At 41.2% G+C, this 19,874-nt stretch overlaps 1 protein-coding gene across 1 annotated transcript in view; it reads left to right on the top strand.

The window, feature by feature from the left end:
• Positions 1-2,234: 2,234 nt before the first annotated feature.
• The window catches only part of LOC126094833 (hemocyte protein-glutamine gamma-glutamyltransferase-like), a 369,792-nt gene continuing 352,152 nt past the window's right edge, over positions 2,235-19,874 (top strand). Inside the window, exon 1 of the mRNA XM_049909430.1 lies at positions 2,235-2,365. The gene's annotated coding sequence lies outside the window, so the exon portion shown is untranslated. The remainder of the gene's footprint in view (positions 2,366-19,874) is intronic.

The following is a 19,874-nucleotide window of genomic DNA, read 5'->3' as shown; positions in this document are numbered from 1 at the left end:
AAGTTACGTATCAAAGCTGTTGCCAGTAAAACGGTTTAGTTGACTACTGAGTAACTTGCACCTCAATGGTAATTCGGTCGCTGCCGACAGAAACAGTTAGAATTATGATAAACTGTATAAACTACGGCCATTTCTAGACCATTTGAACAAGAAATTCCAGGATTGCTATAAACCACATCAAAAACTTGCTATTGATGAAGCAATGGTTCAGTTCAAAGGTAGATCATCTCTCAAACAATATATGAGGGACAAACCTATAAAAAGAGGGTACAAAGTGTGGATGTTATATGATCAGTCACCATACAACCTCAAATTTTATGTTTATACAGGAAAAGCTTCACATGCTTCAGTAGTGGGGCTAGGATCGAAAGTGGTTCTAAATTTAATCAGTGGTCTTCATGGAAAGAATCATATTATTTTCATGGACAATTATTTTACATCATATGATCTGTTCAAGGACCTAAAATCCAATGGTATGTACGCTTGTAGAACAATAAATCCCAGAAGGAAAAACATGCCAAAACTCAATGAGGAAAAGGAACTGGAAAGAGGGTATTCCATTACAAAATAAGCAATGACGGCATAGTAATCTATAGATGGAAAGATAACAGGGCAGTCAACTTGATTTCAACATGTAATTCACCATCAGATGTGTCCACAGTAAGTCAAAAAATGAAAGATGGAACAATAACCAATATCACTTGTCCAGTTGTATTGAAAGACTACAATTCCAATATGAACTATGTGGATAATTTTGATCGACTAAAGTCAGACTATGCTATTGACAGAAAAAGTAATAAATGGTAGATGAGATTGTTTTTTCACTTTTTAGACTGCAGTGTGACAAAAGCGTTCATTATGCACAAAGAAATTGAAATGGAGCAGTTCCCCAATAAAGATTTCCGTCGAGAGGTGTACAAAATCTTGTTGGCTCCAAAAATAGTTTCAGTGGCAGCTAATTTTGCTTCTGTATCCCAGAGTAGTATAGCAACCCAGATCAAATCACACAAACCATACGAAGACGAAAGTATTCATCACGAAAGTAGTAAACATCAACCAGTTCACTCATCATCCAGAAGATGCGCAGTTTGCAGTTCAAAGAAAAATCCAGTGCGAACAGTGTGGATGTGTTCAGTGTGCAAAGTACCTTTCTGTCTCAGAGCAGGCAAGAACTGTTTCAAGAGATAGCACGAAAATTAAAAACTAGTTATTTCAAAATTCAACCACCAATTTATACTGTAATGGGGTGGTGATTACCTGTAGTGACCACATTTAATGTTCATATTTTGTTGTTGTTTAAGTGAATTTTTACAAACTCGGTGTATAAAAAATGTCAAAAGAATCAAACAAATGTGTTACAAGTAAAAGAAATTTGAAATTTGCAAATAATTTTTCTTGACCCACTAGGGTAAATTTTAGTGGTGTTTACCTGCCCCTCAAAGAGATAAGGTGTCTGACAGACAGCAGTAATAGCTTCAAAAATAAATTGAAATCATATCTCCTTGACAACTCCTTCTACACCATAGATGGATTCTTGAATAGGAATAAATAAATCTATGAATATAGTATATGCATTTTGTGCCATTTAAGGGAATGGGGTAAATAATAGAAATATTAATCTTTAACTCTGTATTGTGTATATATATATATATATATATATATATATATATATATATATATATATATATATATATATACACACATTTGTTTCATACCTTACCGCGCGATTGATCAATGGAACACGCAACCAACTAACTGACTAACCGGTGTATACGGCCCTCGATTTTTATAATATGTATGGACACATCGTACAACGTTTTGACATGGTTGGCTCTCCGTGGCATCAAGATATAAATCTATAGTCTTGTTCATCTGTCCGACGACCATCTTTGAAAGCAGAAATTGTCAGCGCTTTTTTCCAGTCACTTGGAACATTTCACTGCTGCTACGAGGGGAGCAAGTTCTTTCTCACAATCTGAATCTTAATTTGTGTCGTGGTGAACAGTGCTGGGTGGGACGAGTGCCCCTGGCAACAGGTATCTGCTCCGGGGCCCAGTTACGGCCGCGATACCGCCTGCCCGCCGCCGCGCGCCGCTTTCCTAGACACCTGGACTCCAGCTCCGGGCTGTTTACCGCGCTATCGGCCGGACGCAGCTGTGCGATGTGGGCCGCGCAGATTGGATAGGACGGCGGCCGCGGAAACCGCAGCTCGACTCCAGAGCGCTGCCTACAGTACTAGAAGACGCGCCGCGCCGCCACCTGCTCATTGTGAGCGCAGCCGCCGCCTCTCCAGCACCTAGCAACCAGCACCAGGCAACCAGCACCAGGCGACCAGCTCCTAGCACCTAGCAGCCAGCACCTGTCGGTGAGTGCCAGGCCGCCAGCGCAATTGTGGCTCACGCCTCGCTTCGCTCATCCACCAGCCACCGCAGGGCAAGCATTCTGTGTACCAGAGCCACAAGGTCCCCTCCAGCTTTTACTCGCTACCTCCATGTGGAGAAATAATATTGCCTTTGCATAAGACTATACAGGGTGAAATCATCACTGATACCAATCTCGGCTGGGTACGTTCTCCTGCATGCCGTGCATGAAACGTTAGAAGAAAATTCCTAGATATCTGGAAAGCGTTTGACGCAGTGGCAAACTGTAGATTTTTAGAAAGGTTTTCGAGCATACGAAATAAAGTCCTTGATACGTCAGTGACTCGAAAACTTTTCAAGTAATAGAACCCAGTACGTTGTCGCCAGGAGTGTCCCAGGGAAATGGGACGGACTGCTCTTGTTCTATGTACACACCTTTAATCCCCTCACCCTTGATGCTTTAACATGTATATAACAACTTCAAACGTCTGATAACACTACAAATGAGTTATTCTATTCAATTTTTCGCATTAAGCATATAAAACTTTACGGATGAAGACGCAAATCCTAATTACACCGGTTTCACTAGCTTCGGATTGTTCACTAGATGACTATAGTCTGCGTAATCTGCGCTTCGTTTTAAGAAAAGCTAGTTTCTCACACATCTCAATGTTTGTGACGTCGTATCTCCTGAAATACAGGGTTATTACAAATGATTGAAGCGATTTCACGGCTCTACAATAACTTTATTATTTGAGATATTTTCACAATTCTTTGCACACACATACAAAAACACAAAAAAAATTTTTAGGCATTCACAAATGTTCGATATGTGCCCCTTTAGTGATTCAGCAGACATCAACCCAATAATCAAGTTCCTCCCACACTCGGCGCAGCATGTCCCCATCAATGAGTTCGAAAGCATCATTGATGCGAGCTCGCAGTTCTGGCACGTTTCTTGGTAGAGGAGGTTTAAACACTGAATCTTTCACATAACCCCACAGAAAGAAATTGCATGGGGTTAAGTCGGGAGAGCGTGGAGGCCATGACATGAATTGCTGATCATGATCTCCACCACGACCGATACATTGGTTTTCCAATCTCCTGTTTAAGAAATGCCGAATATCATGATGGAAGTGCGGTGGAGCACCATCCTGTTGAAAGATGAAGTCGGCGCTGTCGGTCTCCTGTTCTGACATGAGCCAATTTTCCAGCATGTCCAGATACACGTGTTTAACTGTTTCTTCGCTCACTGCAGGCCGACCCGTTGATTTCCCCTTACAGAGGCATCCAGAAGCTTTAAACTGCGCATACCATCGCCGAATGGAGTTAGCAGTTGGTGGATCTTTGTTGAACTTCGTCCTGAAGTGTCGTTGCACTGTTATGACTGACTGATGTGAGTGCATTTCAAGCACGACATACGCTTTCTCGGCTCCTGTCGCCATTTTGTCTCACTGCGCTCTCGAGCGCTCTGGCTGCAGAAACCTGAAGTGCGGCTTCAGCCGAACAAAACTTTATCAGTTTTTCTACGTATCTGTAGTGTGTCGTGAACATATGTCAATGAATGGAGCTACAGTGAATTTATGAAATCGCTTCAATCATTTGTAATAGCCCTGTATGTGTCCTATAGTGACATAATTTTACAGCTACATTCGCTGGTATACTCTCTGCAATTTTTTTATTTCATTTTTTGTTTCAAATTGAGTTCCTAGTACAGAAGTAATAAATTAAAACGTTTTTCGCCCGATGCCAACGGTCTTGCCGCAGTGGTAATACTGCTTCTCGTCAGATCTTCGAAGTTAAGCGCTGTCGGGCTGGGATAGCACTTGGATGGGTGACCATCCGGTCTGTCGAGCGCTGTTGGCAAGCGGGGTGCACTCAGCCCTTGTGAGGCAAACTGAGGAGCTACTAGGTTGAGAAGTAGCGGCTCCGGTCTCGGAAACTGACATACGGCCGGGAGAGGGGTGTGCTGACCACATGCGCCTCCTTATCCGCATCCGCTGTCGCGTATGGACTGAGGAAGACATGGCGGCCGGTCGGTGCCGTCGGGACCTCATAGCCTGTTCGGGAGGAGTTTTTTTTTTTTTTCGCCTGATGTAGAAAGTCGGACTCCGCGAACAGAGAAAATGCATAAGCAATAAATATTCTTGCTTTGATTACATTTTGAAGAGTGTCAGTGAAAAAAGCTTCCGAAAAAGTTTGAAATTATGTATACCGTTTGTTCTAAGTTGCGAAGTGCTGTCATTCTCAGATAGTGGCTGGAAAAAAAAATGTACATAATTCGTGGGGCATGAGTTAGGCTGCATCGAGACACACGGGTCGGACAAAAGCATGGGAACACAGCGAAAAACGTATGGTTGAACGTAAATGCAGGTGACGCTGTTGTATTTGTCCGCGAAAGTTAGCAAGGCTATGTCGTGAATATGTTGCAGGCGTCAGTCGTGCTCAGATTCTGTGCAATACGTCGGAGTTAAGTGAGCCTCAGCTTTCTCAAATTGCTGGTGCTCGTTTGATGTGCTCCTCCTATGCCAAGGGAGCCGAAGTACAGGGATATTACAAATGATTGAAGCGATTTCACAGTTCTACAATAACTTTATTATTTGAGATATTTTCAAAATGCTTTGCACACACATACAAAAACTCAAAGTTTTTGTAGGCATTCACAAATGTTCGATATGTGCCCCTTTAGTGATTCGGCAGACATCAAGCCGATAATCAAGTTCCTCCCACACTCGGCGCAGCATTTCCCCATCAATGAGTTCGAAAGCATCGTTGATGCGAGCTCGCAGTTCTGGCACGTTTCTTGGTAAAGGAGGTTTAAACACTGAATCTTTCACATAACCCCACAGAAAGAAATCGCATGAGGTTAAGTCGGGAGAGCGTGGAGGCCATGACATGATTTGCTGATCATGATCTCCACCACCACCGATCCATCGGTTTTCCAATCTCCTGTTTAAGAAATGCCGAACATCATGATGGAAGTGCGGTGGAGCACCATCCTGTTGAAAGATGAAGTCGGCGCTGTCGGTTTCCAGTTGTGGCATGAGCCAATTTTCCGCGGGCCACGCGTGAAACTTGCCCGCACGCGTTCAACCGTTTCTTCGTTCACTGCAGGCCGACTCGTTGATTTCCCCTTACAGAGGCATCCAGAAGCTTTAAACTGCGCATACCATCGCCGAATGGAGTTAGCAGTTGGTGGATCTTTGTTGAACTTCGTCCTGAAGTGTCGTTGCACTGTTATGACTGAATGATGTGAATGCATTTCAAGCACGACATACGCTTTCTCGGCTCCTGTCGCCATTTTGTCTCACTGCGCTCTCGAGCGCTCTGACGGCAGAAACCTGAAGTGCGGCTTCAGCCGAACAAAATTTTATGAGTTTTTCTACGTATATGTTGTGTGTCGTGACCATATGTCAATGAATGGAGCTACAGTGAATTTATGAAATCGCTTCAATCATTTGTAATAGCCCTGTATTTGGTGCTTCAAGAGGCACAGTATAAAAGATTCAAACCGCATACAGGGAAAGCGAAAAAACATCATCCGCTAAGTCACAATGCGAACAAAAGTGTCTATTGGTTAATCGTGGCAGACCATCACTGAAGAGTATTGAGACGAAAAATAAGAGGACTACAGCTGCAGAAGCCATTGACAAACCGAATATCTCACTCGTGAACACTATGAGCACCAAATCGACGCGAAGGACCCTTGATTAGCTTGAAATAGCAGGGTAAACTCAAATTTCAAAACCACCTATCAATGACGTAACAGCAAAATATTGTATCGGACCCACAGAACCAGGACTGAGGGGCAACGGGAGAAAGCCATTTCGTCACACTGTTTCCAACTTCGTGCCGAATTTACGTCCCAAGAGCGAAACATTGCGGGCATTCAGTGATGAGTTGGGCAGCCGTATCGTGGTCCCACGGTTACTCTGCAGGGTCAAATTCCTGCCAAAGATTGTGTCATCATTTTGGTTGATCAGGTGTATGCCATTGTACAGACTCTGTTCTCTAATAGTGACGCAGTGCGCCAAGACGGCGGGACCCCTGGGTACACAGCCCGTGTCGTCCAGGACTTGTTTTGGCAGCACCAGGATGAACTGTCTCGTCTTGCCCAGCCGCCTCAGTCACCAGATTTCAACACTGGTCAGCCTCTGTGCACTCCTATGGAGGGAAATGTGGGTGATCGCTGACAATGTCCGTCACCGTTACCTGAACTTGCCGCTATTTTGCAGGAAGAACGGTACACGATTGCTTTTGAAATCATACAGGATGTATATTTTTCCAGTACGAAAAGACTGGTAGTTGTTTCAGATCCCAACGGTACAGTGTACTAAGCTCGAAAATGTATTGCTTTTTCAGGTGTTTCCGTATTTGTGTCGTACGTCGTACCTACACAGTTTCTCACTTTAAGGGGCTCCGGAAAGGCTCAAAATCATGAAAAGTTCAATTTTTACTTTTTTGCGTTTTCTGAATCTGCAGACTATTACCTTTTAATAGATATATAATTTATTCAATTCCGAAGACTACAACTATTTTTAAATTTTTTGAAATGTGTTCTACATGGGCGTGACCCACTGTGGCGCTGTTAAACTGCTGTCAAATGGTGGTATTATTAACGTCAGTGGTCAACAGGTACATTTTAGTGATGTGAGATAAAGTATGTGTTGTGGCTAACCTGTGATGGTTCAATATATATCGCTGGTGTGATTGTCGATTGTTTCATGTTTATTTACTCTGTCGTTATCTCGAAAATATTCGTAATTAATTCTGTTTCTTGAGTCTCTGTTTTGTTGAAGTATAATAATGAGTAAAAATAAAGTTATTAGAAATCCTCTGAAGGATGGCAACATTGTAAGGTGCAAGGTATTTAGAAATATGGGAATGAAGATAGGTTCTAACATGGTACGAGCGACGCTTGCTTTAGACAAGGAACGCCTTCGGGCTGCAGACAGGGCTGTAAAGAGTCTAGAAATACAAGCAAGAGTAAACAGGAGGAGGAACAAGAGGAAGCTGGAGGAGGAGTTTGCAGAGGATGAAGATAATCCATCCTATGGACCTGGAATGCACTAAAAAGTTAATCCAATCTTTGTCGCTCGATTCCCAAAACTTTTATTTTCTCATACTAATTACAAGTTTTCTAAGGATCTTCCAAACATATTTGTTTCAAACTTTCAGTAAATGTTACACAGTACCTTCTGCATAATTTAACACAGCCTTTTTCCAAAAAACTGTATATTTTTGAATATGTAAATAAAAAATTGCAAAAAAATGATGTGAATTTTCATTACAATTGAAAAAAAAATCATCTGTAATAACTGAACTAAAATTTTGTAAAATCCCTGTGTTAAGTTGTAGCCAATATTCCAATAAATAATCTGTAAAAAGTTCAACTTCCTACCTCAAATACTTTGTGAGGAAAGGTGTAATTTATAAGCGTTATTTTAACATTGCAAGTATAGGGCGTTCCGGAGCCCCTTAAGGGGGGTAGGACGTCAAACGGGCCGACTTGGAGAGGGAGAGGCAAAACAGGACATTTTATTTTCTGCTGTCTATACTTTTAAAATAAATTCATAAAACATTTTCAGCATGACCAGGAAGGATTCAGAATTCACATTCATAGCAGTGCAAGTGTAAAAACATAGCAAAATAAATTTTTTTTACATGTGAAATTTCATCATTTTTTCACTTACTGTTGGCTGCATTTGTTGCTATAGGTACATTTTTCTTCACAAGTAAGAGAGATTCTTCGATGTATTTTGCACAGCGTACAAACCATACTTACAGGTGTATGAAAGTCTAGAAAGTTCAAAATCTATTAAAAACTGTGGTAAAATTTGAGATAATTAACTACAAAATTTGATTTTTTTCTAAACATAATGCTTAAAACGTAACAGCTCTTTCATTTTTCATATATCAAATAGATTCTAGAGTTTCAGACACCTGTAGGTATGGTTTGTATGCTGTGCAAAATTCATCGAACAGTCTCTCTTACTTATGAAGAAAAGTGTACCTATAGCAACAAATGCAGCCAGTATAGTAAGTGAAAAAATGATGAATTTACACAAGTAAAAAAATTATTTTGTTATGTTTTTCAACTTCCGCTGCTACGAGTGTGAATCCTGAATCCTTCCTGGTCACGCTCACAAAGTTTTATGAATTTACTTGTAAAATTATAGACAGTGGAAATTAAAATGTCCTGTGGTGCATCTCCTGTTCCAAGCCTGCCCGTTTGACGTCCTACCCCCCTTAATAAGACTAACTGCGTACAGCTATTACACCTTTCAATCAGTATATTACGACAGAATTTTAAATTCTTAAATTCAGTCTATAGTAACAAGAAATACTGAAAATCAATTTTTGTTTACGTAGGGAATCTGCAACTGGAACAGGATGTTTCTAGCCTTTTGGTAATACACATAAACGATTGAACGGACGGAATGAGCACACATCTGCGACTGTTTGCTGGTGAATCTATAGTTTACGGAAACAGATCCACCCAATGAATCTTGTTCTTGAATTGGTTAACAACCTCAGTATGTTTTAAGAACGTAGTTATGTTCTAAGCAGGCAGTAATCTATTTATTGTCTGTGCTAGTGGCAGATTTTGACAGTCGGTCATGTTCATGCACTAGTCATAAGCCTCAAATTTCACACGATGTTTGACCAAATAGCCAGCACACATGTAACGGCACACATTTAGTCAAATATGAAGTGAAGCTTGAGGCTTATAATAAGTGCTTGAAAATGACCTCTGCTAAAAATTTGCTAGTATCACAGATAATAAATAGATTACACCCTGCTTGGACCATGTTTTCCTTCTTATATCCTGTTGTTGTTGTTGTGGTCTTCAATCCTGAGACTGGTTTGATGCAGCTCTCCATGCTAATCTATCCTGTGCAAGCTCCTTCATCTCCCAGTACCTACTGCAACCTACATCCTTCTGAATCTGCTTAGTGTATTCACCTCTTGGTCTCCCTCTTCAATTTCTACCCTCCACGCTGCCCTTCAATGCTAAATTTGTGATCCCTTGATGCCTCAGGACATGACCTACCAAGCGATCCCTTCTTCTAGTCAAGTTGTGCCACAAACTTCTATTCTCCCCAATCCTATTCAACACCTCCTCATTAGTTATGTGATCTACCCACCTAATCTTCATCATTCTTCTGTAGCACCACATTTCAAAAGCTTCTATTCTCTTCTTGTCCAAACTATTTATTGTCCATGTTTCACTTCCATGCATGGCTACACTCCATACAATTATTTTCAGAAACGACTTCCTGACACTTACATCTATACTCGATGTTAACAAATTTCTCTTCTTCAGAAACACTTTTCTTGCTATTGCCAGTCTACATTTTATATCCTCTCTACTTCGACCATCATCAGTTATTTTGCTCCCTAAATAGAAAAACTCCTTTACTACTTTAAGTGTCTCATTTCCTAATCTAATTCCCTCAGCATCACCCGACTTATTTCGACTACATTCCATTATCCTTGTTTTGCTTTTGTTGATGTTCATCTTATATCATCCTTTCAAGACACTGTCCATTCCATTCAACTGCTATCCCAAGTCCTTTGCTGTCTCTGACAGAATTACAATGTCATCGGCGAACCTCAAAGTTTTTATTTCTTCTCCCTGGATTTTAATACCTACTCCAAATTTTTCTTTTGTTTACTGCTTGCTCAATATACAGATTGAATAACATCGGGGAGAGGCTACAACCCTGTCTTACTCCCTTCCCAACCACTGCTTCCCTTTCATGCCCCTCGACTCTTATAACTGCCATCTGGTTTCTGTACAAATTGTAAATACCTTTTCGCTCCCTGTATTTTGCCCCTGGTACCTTTAGAATTTGAAAGAGAGTATTCCATTCAACATTGTCAAAAGCTTTCTCTAAGTCTACAAATGCGAGAAATGTAGGTTTGCCTTTCCTTAATCTAGCTTCTAAGATAAGTCGTAGGGTCAGTATTGCCTCACGTGTTCCAACATTTCTACGGAATCCAAACTGATCTTCCCTGAGGTCGGCTTCTAACAGTTTTTCCATTCGTCTGTAAAGAATTCGTGTTAGTATTTTGCAGCTGTGACTTATTAAACTGATAGTTCGGAAATTTTCACATCTCTCAACACCTGCTTTCTTTGGGATTGGAATTATTATATTCTTCTTGAAGTCTGAGGGTATTTCGCCTGTCTCGTACATCTTGCTCACCAGATGGTAGAGTTTTGTCAGGACTGGCTCTGCCTAGGGCGTCAGTAGTTCTAATGGAATGTTGTCTACTCCCGGGGCCTTGTTTCGACTTAGGTCTTTCAGTGCTCTGTCAAACTCTTCACGCAGTATCGTATCTCCCATTGCGTCTCCATCTACATCCTCTTCCATTTCCAAATATTGTCCTCAAGTACATCACCCTTGTATAGACCCTCTATATACTCCTTCCACCTTTCTGCTTTCCCCTCTTTACTTAGAACTCAGTTTCCGTCTGAGCTCTTGATATTCATACAAGTGGCTCTCTTTTCTCCAAAGGTCTCTTTAATTTTCCTGTAGGCAATATCTATCTTACCCCTAGTGATATAAGCCTCCACATCCTTACATTTGTCCTCTAGCCATGCCTGCTTAGCCATTTTGCACTTCCTATCGATCTCATTTTTGAGACGTTTGTATTCCTTTTTGCGTGCTTCATTTACTACATTTTTATATTTTCTCCGTTCATCAATTAAATTCAATATTTCTTCTGTTACGCAAGGATTTCTACTAGCCCTCGTCTTTTTACCTACTTGATCCTCTGCTGCCTTCACTACTTCATCCCTCAGAGCTAGCCATTCGTCTTCTACTGTATTTGTATTTCTTTCCCCCATTCCTGTCAACTGTTCCCTTATGCACTCCCTGAAACTCTGTACAACCTCTGTTTCTTTCAGTTTATCCAGATCCCATCTCCTTAAATTCCCACCTTTTTGCTATTTGTTCAGTTTTAATCTACAGTTCATAACCAATAGATTGTGGTCAGAGTCCACATCTGCCCCTGGAAATGTTCTACAATTTAAAACCTGGTTCCTAAATCTCTGTATTACCATTATATAATCTATCTCATACCTTTTAGTGTCTCTAGGATTCTTCCATGTATACAACCTTCTTTTATGATTCTTGAACCAAGTGTTAGCTATGATTAAGTTATGCTCTGTGCAAAATTCTAACAGACGGCTTCCTCTTTCATTTCTTAGCCCCAATCCATATTCACCTACTATGTTTCTCTCCCTTTTCCTACTGTCGAATTCCAGTCATCCATGACTATTCAATTTTAGTCTCCCTTCACTATCTGAATAATTTCTTTTATTTCATCATACATTTCTTCAATTTCTTCGTCATCTGCAGAGCTAGTTGGCATATAAACTTGTACTACTGTAGTAGGCATGGGCTTCGTGTCTATCTTGGCCACTATAACACGTTCACTATGCTGTTTGTAGTAGCTTACCCGCACTCCTATTTTTTTTATTCATTATTATACCCACTCCTGCATTACCCCTATTTGATTTTTTTACTTATAACCCTGAATTCACCTGACCAAAAGTCTTGTTCCTCCTGCCACCGAACTTCACTAATTCCCACTATATCTAACTTTAACCTATCCATTTCCCTTTTTAAATTTTCTAACCTACCTGCCCGATTAAGGGATCTGACATTCGACGCTCCGATCCGTAGAATGCCAGTTTTCTTTCTCCTGATAACGACGTCCTCATGAGTAGTCCCCGCCCGGAGATCCGAATGGGGGACTATTTTACCTCCGGAATATTTTACCCAAGAGGACGCCATCATCATTTAACCATACAGTAAAGCTGCATGCCCTCGGGAATAATTACGGCTGTAGTTTCTCCTTGCTTTCAGCCGTCCGCAGTACCAGCACAGCAAGGCAGTTTTGGCTAGTGTTACAAGGCCAGATCAGCCAATCATCCAGACTGTTGCCCCTGCAACTACTGAAAAGGCTGCTGCCCCTCTTCAGGAACCACACGTTTGTCTGGCCTCTCAACAGATACCCCTCCGTTGTAGTTGCATCTACGGTACGGCTATCTGTATCGTTGAGGCACGCAAGCCTCCCCACCAACGGCAAGGTCCATGGTTCATTGGGGGAGGTCTTATATCCTACGAAGTATATAAGGAGAAAAGAACGATTGCTGAAGAAAAGCAATCAGAAATGCTCGCGAAGAAACAGTGGAATAACTTTATATCTGGTTAGAACATAATGTACATGGGAGGCAGCTAACTGCACATAAACTAATTAAACACGTAAATAATTGAGAAGAAATTACTGAAGATTAAACGTAATAACTGAATAAGAATAGATAAACACGTTATAAACCGTTATGGTGTAATGAGGGAGTCATTAAAGCAGAAACAGACAGCTCCCATGGAAATTAAAATCCAGAAGTTCATTCTATAAAATTACAAGAATTACATACAGTGTTAAGCTCTGTAAAAAATTACATGGTACCTGGATTAGATAGTGTGAATAATTCGTATTCTTTCCAATTTTCGTCAATTGCATGTTTTACTTCGTCGTCCTACATTCTCAAACCCTTTTTATTTCTCATATTCCTCTTCTTTGCTAAAACTTCTTTTGCAGTTTTACAGATTGCCTTTATTAAGACTTCCTATTCTTCATTTGCACCTTCATCCGTGTGTGTTCCAGATAGGTACTTTGTATATCTATTTTATTAAGAGTTCTTAAACTTTCTTCTTCTAGGAGATAAACAATTCTTCATTTTCTCGTTTGTATTGTGGTTTTCTTCTATTTTGGTATCATTCTTATTTTTGTAATTATATCACTGTCGCCGCCTACTGTAACGTCCTGTTTCATGGAACTTAACTTATAATTGACTGTTACATAATCGGGCAATGATCTATAACTCTGACTATTCCTCATGAACTTATGAATATCTTTCTAGCAAAAGTAGGAACTTGTTAATTTCAGCTGGTGAAAATAATAAATTAACTAAGTTCTTCTGCATTTCCATTTATTGCTGCTTCTCCGAAATTCTGCACAACATTTGGAATAGGTATTTTGCGCACTCGAACATTTAAATCTCCACTGATAATCAGTTGTTCATTTTTACAAATTGTAGTAGGTTGTAAAACAGTTTTGTTTCACCTCTTACCCCTTCTTCAGTAGCAACGTCGCCGTAACTCTCGTTTGTCCTCATTCTAGTTCAAATTCTACTGTTATTTATGTAGGAACAACATCCTAATTTCTTCTTCAACTTTTTATATATTAACATGGCTACTGCAAACCGAGCCCCTTCTGTCTGCTTTACTCCTATATGCTTCATTGATTATTGGGTCAAATTTTTCGTGTCTTTCAATTTCTTTTTTGTTTCTGTTATAGTAGCAACATTTATACTTCGTCTTTAGTTTTTTTCTCAAACAAAGGTCACTGTGTTAATAAAGTGAATAAATCGTACTTATTGTATTACTCGGTAATGAGGTCCTACAGGCTATGGACTCTTATGCCAAAACACTGTGAAAATATCCATGATTAAGTTACAAAATGTTGTCGGTGTAGTTCTAGTTCAGCCTGTGTTTACTTTACCAGACTGGTTATTACTTGAAAGTATTGTTGGTTTCAGCCAAGTAATTCCTTACTGGAATAGACATTTTCATATGGCAGCCTTAAATGTACCGTATTTGCGTTGACACATGTAGCTGGACTTGTTTCGTTACATTTGTGTCATCTTCCTGTAGCCTCCAATGAAAGGTCATATTACTACATTAAACCGAATGTACATTAATAACAGATAAACGGATGGTACATCTAGGAATGTACTAGTACAACGTCATAATAAAGCATCCGTGTCCAGTGGTCGCCTTCCTCTGGTATGCAAAGTACTCGTCCACGCCTATTAACATTCTAACCCCGTCGTAAAAAGTGTAATGTTACACATGGTGTAAGAAAACGATTTCATCACATTTTGATGTATTCTAGAGGGTATCTTGAGGAACAATTTGAAAATGGGAACGCTGCCCGAAAACGTTACCTAATGTCTCAAGTCAGTGTCAAATTATTCGAGACCAGCACTTGTTGGTACGCAACCGTTTGGCAGCAAACGGGTATTAGTAAGAGCGGTGGGCGATATTTAACCAACTACTAAAATAAAACTGTTACTGATACTATTTAGCGAATAATATGTCCCTCGCTGACTGTTGAACTCTTAATAGGGTAGGCTTCACCAAAATAGAAGCTACATTTCACGTTTCATTTGGTTTTTGGAGAATAATTAAGAAAATTGTTCATTTTCTTATTACAGTGTTTTTTTTTATTTTTGCTTTTAAAATTTCAGTAATTTAAACAAATCATTTTCTTTCACGCATTACAGTCTGGAACCGCGCGACCGATACGGTCGCAGGCTCGAATCCTGCCTCGGGCATGGATGTGTGTGATGTCCTTAGGTTAGTTAGGTTTAAGTAGTCCTAAGTTCTAGGGGACTGATGGCCTCAGCAGTAATGTCCCATAGTGGTCACAGCCACATGAACCATTTTTTTTTCACGCATTACCACTATAAAGTCAGTCTCTAGCATCCTATTACGCACATATTGCTCCAAGCGGACACAGTGCTATTCGTGCGCCTGCGAGGTATTCTTTCGTTCCGGACTTTGCATTGTAGCCGTTCCGAACTCAGAAACTCCACCCCCGCTGGGAGCTACTGGCGGCACTTACATTTTCGTTCCTCTGGCAACAGTTAACTCGGCTGGATAGCCGAGTGTTTAGTCCTCACAACGCACAAGACGTGCCACCATCGCGGAAGCCGTGACACGTTCACTACTCCAATCCTTTTGCGCTTTCTTCACTACAATCCTGTCCTTGTATATCTTGGCTCTGAGCACTATGGGACTTAACATCTGAGGTCATCAGTCCCCAAGACATAGAACTACTTAAACCTAACTAACCTAAGGACATCACACACATCCATGTCCGAGACAGGATTCGAACCTACGACCGTAGCAGCAGCGCGGTTCCAGACTGAAGCGCCTAGAACCGCTCGACCACAACGGCCGGCCTTTGTATATCTTGCTAAATTAAAATACTGTAGGAAAGTGATAGAAATAAATATTATTTTCTGTTTTTGCGTGAGGTTGCTAATGGTTGATAAAAAGGAAAAAGGAAAAAAATACGGAAATCTATAGTACGTTTAAAATTAGTTTTGTCTTTTGACAGTTCAGTACGCAGCGAATGGTGGGTAGCGTAGTTGCCAGCATGTGCTGAATGCGGAACCTGTCAGGCTCGCTTGACTGCCTGAGCAGCAAGCCGGGCAAGCCGGCATATCTGCAGTCTTTCTCAAACGATTTTAAAGAAACCATTCGGGAATAAACTCTGATTCGCGCACTTCTTACACCTTTATTCGTCAGCTTCATGACGAATTGCCTATCATTTCGTTAATGGTCATAGGTAATGTGATATTCCGATAGTAGGGGATTCTTAGAGTTGGTAGTGAAAAATATGGGAAGCCATGAATTGGCGTTTGATGCGTGATAGATCATATGTAACTGAGAATGAAATTTAGATAACATATAGAATTATTCTTTATACTCGGAAGGATATCGCTATCTGTCTCCAATGTCGACAAAAATGGTACGCGCGAGCCAGCGAAAAGGCCAGAATCAAATATTGTCCGCCCCGATAGCTGAGTGGTCATCGACAATGCTTCGCAAACTACCTATGGAGTGCCTTTCACAGCCCGCCGTGTGTTCCAGGCAGTGGCATATGAGGCCACAACGAACTCCAAACGATCATATATTTGAACAATCTTTATCAGTGGCCGCAGTCGCTGGGAAGCCTAACTACGAAGTGGTAGCTTTATTTTCATGTTATTTATGTTTACTATCTTCGATGGTGTCTTCATTCTCTCTAAGTTTTCCAGGCTTGAGTAACTATGACTGTTCGCACATTGGTATCTATATAAATAAAAAAAAAATTAAAAATTAAAAAATTAAAATTAAAAACAATAAAAAATTAAAAATACCTTCCGCACCCTACTAGAAATACCCTTCTCCCCTTCCTTCCCTCGTGTTTCTGTGGGTTGATGCACACACGTTAGTCCCGTATGGTGTAGTTTCTTCACATTTTAGTTGGGGGTGGTTACGTATAGTTAGGAAGGCAACGCCTGAAGAGGTGAGAGTTCATTTTTGTTTGGCAGGGAGACAAGTGGCGGTGCCACGTAGGGATGGCTATGATTTTGTTTTATTTCTTTTGTTAGGAGAAAACAAAAAAAAAGTGGTCAGCGTGACGGATTGCCGTCCTACGGGGCCTGGTTCAATTCCCGACTGTGTCGGAGATTTTCTCCGTTCAGGGACTGGGTGGTGTGTTGTCTTCATCATAATTTCATCCCCATCTGGCGCGCAGGTCGACTGGTGTCGAATGTAGTAAGACCTGCAACAAGGCGGCCGGACCTGCCCCGCAAGGGGCTTCTCGGCCAATGACGCCAAAGCTCATTTCCATTTCAGTTACATATTAATAAATCGATCATATCTCATAAATGGTCTGAGATACCGAAACAAGTTTTTGGCAAATTATACCACGCAAAGTGCCATATAAGTGATATGTGAAATTTCCGTACGTAGCGCGATACTCAAGCATATGTACACCTGTACATTTGGATGCTGAAGTGAAACATCTGAAGCAGGCTTTTGAAAAAAACGGCTACTCAAGAAAAGAGATAGATAGAATTTTGCGTCCAAGGAACAGAAAATCAAAAGATAAGAATGAATCACAACGACAGAAAAATACAGTAGTTCTCCCTTTTATTAAAAAAGTAACAGATCGGATCGGTAAGATTTTACGAAAACATGACATAAAACCGATCTTTAAACCAACAAAGAAAATAAGTCAAGTACTACGATCTGTGAAGGATAAACGCCCTCCCCTGTCGACATGTGGTGTGTATAAAATTCCATGTACCTGTGGTAAAGTTTACATTGGTACTACCAAAAGAAGCGTAAACACGAGACTGAAAGAGCATAAAAGTCTTTGCCGACTTGGAAAAATAGGAAAGTCAGCTGTAGCGGAACATGCTCTTCAACCAGGCAACCACCAAGTGAAGTTTTCGAATACCGAAGTTTTATCTACAACGTTAAATTACTATCCACGGCTATATAGAGAAGCTTTTGAAATTTATAAACATCACGATAATTTTAATAGGAAAGAGGAGGCTGTGAAACTTAGCCATATATGGACAGTGGCTCTACAAAATTGCTAACAATTTTTATCTTTGACAAGGTGGTAATCGATAGTCAACCTTATCTTTGCTATGGATTATCACTGCTTATCACGTGTCACCTGAACCACGCCCCCCTTTCTCACAATATATAAGTCGCTCTCAGACACCCGACCAAAGACTCAGCGGAGCAGTGCCTCTGAGGAAGTCCAGCGCAGTCCTGGACGAAACGTAAGGAGCAGAAAAGTTCTTGGACAACGACCTCACATCCCGGAAAGTATATCAACAGCCTTGTCAGACTGTTTCTGCCCACCTTGTATACAAACCACGTAATAAATTTTCTGTGTATCGTGTCGTTCACTAATCGCATGTATCTTATACTACAGTGAGCTACTCTCGATGTGTTAAATTACAACAAAGTTCTACGCTAATGCTGCATACCTTGCTGGTTTCAGTGTACTTTATGCCCTACTTGAAACTAATAGGCTTCTGGAATCTGTTACCCGGTTGGAACTTCAAGAATCCTCCATGGCAGTAAACCACCATAAGAGTTTCTAAGTCCAGCGACGAGTCGGTAGGAAGAGGCTGGCGCGACGTATAGCTCTGCCGGTCTTTCTTCCCACTCGAGACTGCAAAAGTTAAGCGGAACCCTCCCTGGATCAGTTGAGTGAATCGATACTCTGAACTCCTCCCTACCTGTTCTGTACCGTCCTCTCGCTGATGTAGTACCTTTTTTTTCGCGCTGCTGGATTCTTTCGGGGATATAGTCTGCATATGTAGCTATACGTGGAAATGCGAGCAGCTAATCAGCTTTAAATAAAGTCTTGGAGGCGGTTACAGGGAATTTACTGAAACAGTTATTAATCACACCATTCCACGGAAATAACTTCAAAACTGCGGAAAACGGGGAGCACGGCCTGCACAGAGATCAGACCTGAACTGCATCCCACCGCCGACTGAAGAGACTGGCGCGTAAAAAAAATTTTTAGTACACTCCGTATGACTTCCGAACTATTCTTAACTTGTCAGCAGACTTATAATTGTCATTTGTTTCCCGATATAAATAGTTTACTGTGTAGTGGCACTGCGGCAGAAAAGCTCTACTGGCATTCAGGCGGGTGAGCGCGTGGCGTTCAGAATCGCCGAGTAGGATTCACCCTCACGGCCTGCTCGTATTCCGCCACACCGCTGGCGTACTCCCAGCGCGATACGCCTGCGTTCCGAAACGTGGCAAGAGATTCTTACTCTTCCCTAGAGCCCGGATTTTATCATCAATTTAACAATTATGTACGTAAATAGGTAATCAAAATTTGAGAAATATGTAAATAAATCTGTAATGAAGCAGTGATACGTAATATCTAAAACTTTATTTATTAGCAAGAAATTATAAGTTCACAGGTAGGCCAGTCAAATATCTATGTTAATTCTAAATAAGTTCATTTCTGCTGCAATGTACTGAAGTACAAGTTTGTCCTATTCGAGCACTGAAATCACGCCAGAACACGACGCAAAAATTAATGATAATACACTTTTCCTAATGTTCTGTTGCCATTCACGGTCTTATGTCAGACAACATGTTTTTATAAATAGAGAAAAATCGCTCAGATTCGCAAGAAGTCAGCGGCGCAGATTTATACAAATGGATAGTGCCAAGAATAATATTCTCAGTGAATTCTACAACTTCCTTCGGTGCTTAAATAGTGCAGAAAAAGAGAACACAAATGGAGTAGGCTTCAGTTTCGTAAGAGACGTGATCCTCGCTATTAAACCGGGTCTTGAACCCAAGCGCCGGTTACCTCCTGCATTACCCTCGTTCCTCACCCTTTTGCCGCGAAGGTCGAGTGTGAACTGGGCGCGCCAAGTCAACTGCCCGGGGAGCAGCGGGCCGTGGGAGTGTGCGCGCGCTACGCGGGCCAAACATTTATATACAGCGCCCGTTGTTTTCGTAACAAAAGTTTTAAAAAAAAGGCGGAGGGTAAAAATCGTGTGTGAAAAGACCTCTGCAGCATTTATATTTGTTTGTTTGCTTTTGTTCCAAGTTCAGAAATGAAGGAGGGAGAGAGAAAGACAGACAGAGAGAGAGAGAGAGAGAGAGAGAGAGAACAAAAGGAAGAACAGGCGGCAGCGAAACGAGGAGGGCGCAGCATTCCGCGCCGGCGTGGCGTGTCGCTGTCTCGCCAGTTTGTGCTCGACAAAATAAATAAATAAATATGACAAAAGGGGTGACGGGGGCGGAGGCGTGTGTGTGTGTGTGTGTGTGTGTGTGTGTGTGTGTGTGTGTGTGTGTGTGTGCATGTAACTCTCTCCCTCTGCGTCTG

This window comes from Schistocerca cancellata, chromosome 8 (genome assembly GCF_023864275.1).
Source record: "Schistocerca cancellata isolate TAMUIC-IGC-003103 chromosome 8, iqSchCanc2.1, whole genome shotgun sequence".
Lineage (NCBI taxonomy): Eukaryota > Metazoa > Arthropoda > Insecta > Orthoptera > Acrididae > Schistocerca > Schistocerca cancellata.
Note: the sequence above shows the minus strand (reverse complement) of the source record. Positions and strands in the feature narration are given on the sequence as shown.